Below are 6164 nucleotides of genomic sequence, written 5' to 3'. Positions count from 1 at the left end.
CCCTCGCCTCCCGCGCTCGGCCCGAGGCGGTCCTGCCTCCGCGGGGTTTTCGCCCTGCAAGCTGTGGCGGTGCTGGGCGGGCCGCCGCAGCAGCACCGTCTTTTGGCTCCGCCTGGCCCGGGTCCTGTCCCGGCCCCGGCTGCGGCTCCTCCCGGAGCTGCTCCGGCCCCGCCCGGGGTCGCTCCGTCGCTGCTCCCGGCCAGCCCCGCTGCCGCCCAGCTCCCGCCGCCTCCTTTGCGGGCTCCCCGGCCCGAGCTCCGCCGCTCGGCAGCTCGGCCGTCGGCCCCGAGCCGCCCGTGTCCGGTGCAGCAGATCGGGAAGCAGAGCCCCGGGAGGTTGGGGCCCTCGGGCGGAACGCGGGGAGCGCAATGTCTCCCGCATGGCCGGAGAAGCTTTACCGGGAGGGCCCGCTGCTGGGGAGCGGCGGCTGCGGCAGCGTTTACTCGGGGACCCGCCTCGCGGACGGCGCCCCGGTAAGAGGCAGGGAGGGGTCGGAGGAGAGAGGAGGGCGGCAGGCAGCGAGCTCAGCCCGGCGCTCCTTGGTTTGCAGGTGGCCATCGAACGCGTGTCTTGGGATCGCATCTGGGAGTGGGTCAGGCTGGTGAATGAGCGGGGCCAGAGGAAGAAGCCGGGGCGTGCCGGACGGGGATGCAGCGAGGCCCGGGAGGGTGGAAGCCGGGACGCTGCTGGGGGAGCGGGCGAGGGATCAGCGGGAGCCGCGGAGCATCCCGAGCCGGGGAATGTCCAGCAGCGGTGGAACCGGGCAGGGGGCCAGTGGGGCATCGCCTGGGCTGGGAATGGGCAGCATCCACCTGATGAGCTCTGCTTGTGTCCCATAGGAACACCAGAGTACAGCCCACCAGAATGGATCCTCTTCCACTGCTACAGTGGCCATTCAGCAGCAATCTGGTCCCTGGGCATCCTGCTCTATGAAGTGATCTGCAGGGACCTTACTTTCTACAGTGATGAGGACATTGTCCGGGGCCAGCTTTTCTTCCCATCCACGTGTCTCTTGGCATTAAGAAGCCAAGAAAAGCAGACGGTTTCCCTGTGACTGTAGCAGAGTAGGGAGCATAGCTGATGAGATGCTTCTGCCGGTGCTGGGGGAAGTTGTGGAGGAAGTGGCTGAGCACTCTCCATCGTATTTGAGAAGTCTTGGCAGTCTGGTAAAGTTCCCACACACTGGAAAAGGGGAAACATCCCCTCTGCAGCTTAAAGGCATCGTGGTCCTCCTGCAAACTGGGGCACAACTGTGGTGTCCTGGAACATGACATCAAGCTGGAGAACGTCATCGTGGGATATGGGCACCAGTGGGGCGAAGCTGATTGGCTTTGTTTGCAGCACCTTCCTTGAGGACACGCTCTGCACCCAGATGAAAAAAGATGAAAGATGAAAAAGACCCGGTCGGGGCTGGGGGGATGCTCCCAGTCCCAGGCGTTGAGGGCTCAGCCTGGCTGGGCACCAGAGGTTCCCTGCTTTGCTGGGGTTGAGGAGAGTGGGATTAATTTTTTAGCTGGCTGCCAAGTAGCTTTTTGGTGGGGGAGAGGGTGGGTGTTATGGAATGGGAACCATGCTGGCTCTTGGCCTTGGTGACAGCCTCTGCCAGCCACCCTGGCCCAGGCTGGGGAAGCCAGCCCAACAAAAACATGGCAAGGTGGCAGAGGACGGAGTTCTGCACCCACGTCCCGGCCGTTTTCATTTGCAGGCCCTTGAGGAAGGGCTGGGGCTGGGAAAGTTGGGGTTTTTCCCTGCCTATGGGGAGCTTTATTCCTTGCTTGGAGTAGTCAAACCTTCCCCAGGCCTGTGATACATTGATAACATTTTACATTATTCTTGTTTCCAAGTCTTGGTTTTAATTTACTTTCATGCAATTGTTATTTGTTTTTTAAAGGAAGATTCTACCATGTGCCTGGACCAGACTGGGAAGTGCTGGGACTGTGGAGTGGATTGATCCCACTGCCAGTGCTACTCTGGCCATGACCCTTCAAGATGGACAAGAACATTATCTGGGATCAGCTTCTCTTCCAGCAGTGGGTCTCTTGAGGTGGGTACCCAGCTTCATGGCATGGGTGCCAGAACGGGTTTTGGAAGATGGCAGCAGGCACACGAGCATTCTGCTCTTGCAGAATCAACTGAGGAGGTTGATCTCCCATGGTTAGCTGGAGGAGGTGGCTGGCACATCCTGCCATCCTGCTCTCCTCCAAAACAGAGAATGGACTGGGAGGTTTGGGCTCTGAGCACACCCAGCGGCATGGCCTGGGCACTGCAGACAGTGGGACAGGATGGACAGGAGCCTTCTCCCACTGTCTGTAGGTTTCTGGTTTCTCTCCCCAGGGGCCCAGCACCTCATCACATTGAAACAGCATCATCGGCCTGCAAATTTGGGGGGCAGGGGGGTGTTTATTTGCTGTCAAAAATAAATTTTTTTTTTTGTAATCAGAGTGTTTCTTTCATCCTTTTCCAAGCTTTTGGTCCCCTAGGTAATCTTTTTGCGTCCTTGTTCACCTGCTTTATTGCCATTGGGAGGGGGTTAAGCAACCTGAAAAATGAAACAACAGCTCCTGTTTGAAACTGCAGCAGCCACTTGAGTGACCTCGAACTGCCACCCAGGCACTCATCCATTCAAAAGGTGAGTAGCTTGGAGGGATGGAATTCTTGCCCCACTGCAAAAGCTGCAAGGAAATCAGAAGCAGCTCAAGCCCTGCCTAAAGTGTTTCATCTTCCTCCACCCCCAGAATGGGCAGGCAGAGCTGGGCTCCTGCAAGGTTCAAGTTTGAGTGCTTTGTGCTCCCTGTCTCCCTGTGCTTCCTGACTGGAATAGGGCTGCTGAAGGAGGGAAGGGAATCTCGGGAGACAGGAGAGTCTCTTCTCCCCTCCCCTTTCTCTCCTCAGGAGCCCCTCTGAAAGGTACATGCCTACACTGGGTTTACATCTGACCCCTTCCCCCGCATGCCTTCAGTGGTGGGGATGGATTTTGTGGAACAGGATCTGGCTGGGACTGGTACTGGGGGAGCCAGCCTGACAAAAACAAACACCTGTGGAGGGTAGCAGAGAGGGGGTTCCTGCCAATTCCTCAAGTTTTCCTTCAAAACTACTTTTTACTATTTTTACTATTTCAGCACTTTCTCTGGGTCCCTTTGGGTGAGTAACCATCACAAACCCTCAAACCTTTCAGGTACTACCAAAGCAGAACTTTTTCATGCTCTTTTCTCCTTGTGATTGTATAGTCTTGTCAAGACTCTGAAAGCAAACTGATGCCGTAGGCAAAAGATGGACATTGGAATCATACAGCAGTTTCAGTATGTGTTTGTATCTGCTTATCACAGCCTTCGGGTGAGCACAGCGAGGTCAAGCCCTGGCGCCCTCAAGGTGGCGCCAGGAAACCGCCAGGGCAGGAGAGGGAGTGACGGGAGGGAGAAGGTGGATTTCACTGGAGCTGCGCGCAAAATCGTCTCGGGGGGGACGTGAAGGCAGAGAGCCACTGGGGATCTCTGGGGCGCGGGTGGCAAATCCCTCGCTGGCTCCCGGAGCCGGTTTCAGGGCTGTGAGCTGGCAGAGATGCCGGGCTCTGCTTGTCCTCTCAACCTCTTGCGAGCCCATTGTACCAATTAACCCAGACGCGAGCATGACACCCATGCCCCTATCTCTGTCAGCCCTCAGGCTCCCAGAACATCACCTTTGCTCCTCTCTTGGCCTTCTGGGAAACACGACGTGCTGAGATTTTTTTGTCTTCTTTGCCTTGCCCCAGAGCAGCAGTGTTACAGAAAGGACCCTGGGTGTCAGTGTTGAGATCAGATCCATGGCTTTGTTAACTCTGCAAAAAACATTGTTTAGCAAGAGCAGCTCAACAGACAAGGGCTTGCTGAAAGAGGGGACTGCCCCTGCTGTGCACTGCCAAGGAACGGGAAAGGCTATTTGGCGTCTCGCCTGGTAACAAAATATGTGGGCGTTCCACGGAGAGGTTCTAGGCCAGCAAAGGGACGTATGGCCTTTTCTCTCTGGTCGGGTTGAATTCAGGCAAAAGGCCCAGCAGCTGCAAGAGAGCTTAGCAGCACAGTTCCCTTAAGACATCTGCTTTCCTGAACAACCAGCTTACCCCAGAACCTTACTACTACTATTCCACAACCTCTTCTAACTCTGCCATGGGGCCGCTGTCATTCCTGGGAGTGCAGAAGCCTGAGGCACAGAAAAGTAAAATGACATCCCCAAAGTCATTTCTATAGGTAGAAAAAGAAATTTAATTGAGTCTTCTGCATGCCAGGTGCAGGATGAGCAGTAAAAAGCATTGGGTCTCTACTTTCCCAGCCTCAAGATATCGAAAAGCCAAAGTAAGCTTTGTCACTGGAAATACAGGGAGTCCAACAGCTATAGAGGAATAAAGCAAGAGTAAAAATGATCTGGCACAGATTTTATTACCAATGTTTGTAGGCTGCTAATTTTTTCACAGCTGTGACCATTTCCACCCCAAAAGGTGGTTATGTCCCCAAATCCTTCTATCCAGGAAAAAACAGGGCTGAAACTGCCATGAAAAATATGCTTCACCTCTAGACTCAGCCAGAAGACAATTATCTGTCCAGAACTGTCTGTTTTCAATGCGAAAAAGGATCACCTATTCCTGCTTAAAAACAGAAACTTGTTGCTGAAATAAATTTCTGTGGCTTTAACTGGCCACAGAGATAGCCCTTGTGTATAATTGTGTTAGGCTGGAAAAGTCTCGTTCTTACCAGTAAATTCTCAGTAAATAAATCAGGGTAGCTGCAGTATCGAGACACAAAGTGAGGAGATGGATATCTGCTTTTCTCTCTAGACCTTTCTGTGACTTGCCAGAGGGTTGCAAGAGCTAAAAGTGGCGCTGGAACCTTTCCAGAACCAGCTGCTGGAGGTAGAAGGAGAAGTGGGTAATGCGGTCCCTGCATTACAGCTAAAGTGTTATCAATGTAGACCGAGTGAAACACAGTCTTCCTCACTTCTTAGTGGACCAGACATCCTGCAGAGGATGTGTTCCTGGCACTTACAAATGATCCATGCCACCTGGAAAGAAATTTTTTCTTATGTGCTGTACTCTGGAACAGCTATGCACTTCCTACACAATGCTGTTTCTCATGTTCCCCACACGCACCCTGTTTTCACTCCTTTTCACTTGTGCAAGGTATGCACAAAGCAAGGAGATCAGTAGTTGAACTATCCATATCAGCTAATGGTAATTTATTGTTCCCAATAATTGTTCTCTGTTTGGATCACACAGGAAAAAGTGTAGAGCAGTAGGACCTCAGGATTCACACAAAACACGCACCTTACTGACACTGAAATGCTGGTTCTTCAACTTTGACTTGTTTTGCAGGGGCAGTTTTCTGATTAACTCATTTCCTCTGAGCAACTGTTTAGAGAAAAGAAGCAAAGCACACCAGCAATTTGGATCACAAGATGACTCACTCTGATCTCAAACTCCTTTGCCTTTCTCTGAAAGTTCAAAGAACTGAGAAAGTCACAGACTTCTTAGGTGATGGAGGGCCCAACACCTATGATGCAAAGCCAACCCATCACATGTATTTCCTTCAATGAAAATATGAATACAGACATCATTGAAGAAACTAGTTTTGGTCAAGGACAATAAATGTATTTCAAGCATGATTACAAGTAAACAAAATTCAATTAAAGACTTAACATTAGACTGGGGGAACAAAAGCAAGCACATTTGCCCTTTGCAATAAACTGCAACAGGTAAAATTGACTCTGGATCACTTTTGATGAAGCTAAAAAGGCAAACTGAAAAAAACCCCATACATCGCTCATGGTCACATAAAGGTTTCAGCAAGAATTCAACAACTCTGCTTTTTAAATGAAGCAATTGCCCCCGAGTTTGTCCTACGATCCCACAGATATCTGTCTCCTTCACTGATTAGTGAAGATCAGCTCTTAAGACTGGGGTCCTTGGCTAGCATTTCAAGCACTGAGGAAACCAGTGCTAGTTCTGTGGGCTGAATCCCTCCCTGAACCACAAGCCTGAGGAGGGGGGCATGAGACTGCAGCATGCAAAGTAGAAAGCACTGTCAGCACACACCAGTGCTGTTGTTTGGGAAAATGCAAAGCTCAACTCAGGCATACATGCCTGAAGGCATAACATGCAGTGAAGAGGAAACTGCCACATTTAACAGAGATCATGA

The 6164-nt window shown here is 52.0% G+C and overlaps 1 long non-coding RNA gene across 1 annotated transcript; it reads left to right on the top strand.

Annotated features, from left to right (window-relative positions):
• Nucleotides 1–306: 306 nt before the first annotated feature.
• LOC108499261 lies at nt 307–2436 on the top strand. Its single transcript, XR_001875479.1, has 4 exons — nt 307–473; nt 840–1166; nt 1892–2044; nt 2335–2436. It is a non-coding gene; the product is annotated as an uncharacterized LOC108499261 (long non-coding RNA).
• The last annotated feature ends 3728 nt before the right edge of the window (nt 2437–6164 follow it).

This window comes from Lepidothrix coronata, unplaced genomic scaffold (genome assembly GCF_001604755.1).
Source record: "Lepidothrix coronata isolate B3197 unplaced genomic scaffold, Lepidothrix_coronata-1.0 Scaffold71, whole genome shotgun sequence".
Taxonomy (NCBI): Eukaryota; Metazoa; Chordata; class Aves; order Passeriformes; family Pipridae; genus Lepidothrix; species Lepidothrix coronata.
This window is presented reverse-complemented; position numbering and strand designations above follow the sequence as displayed.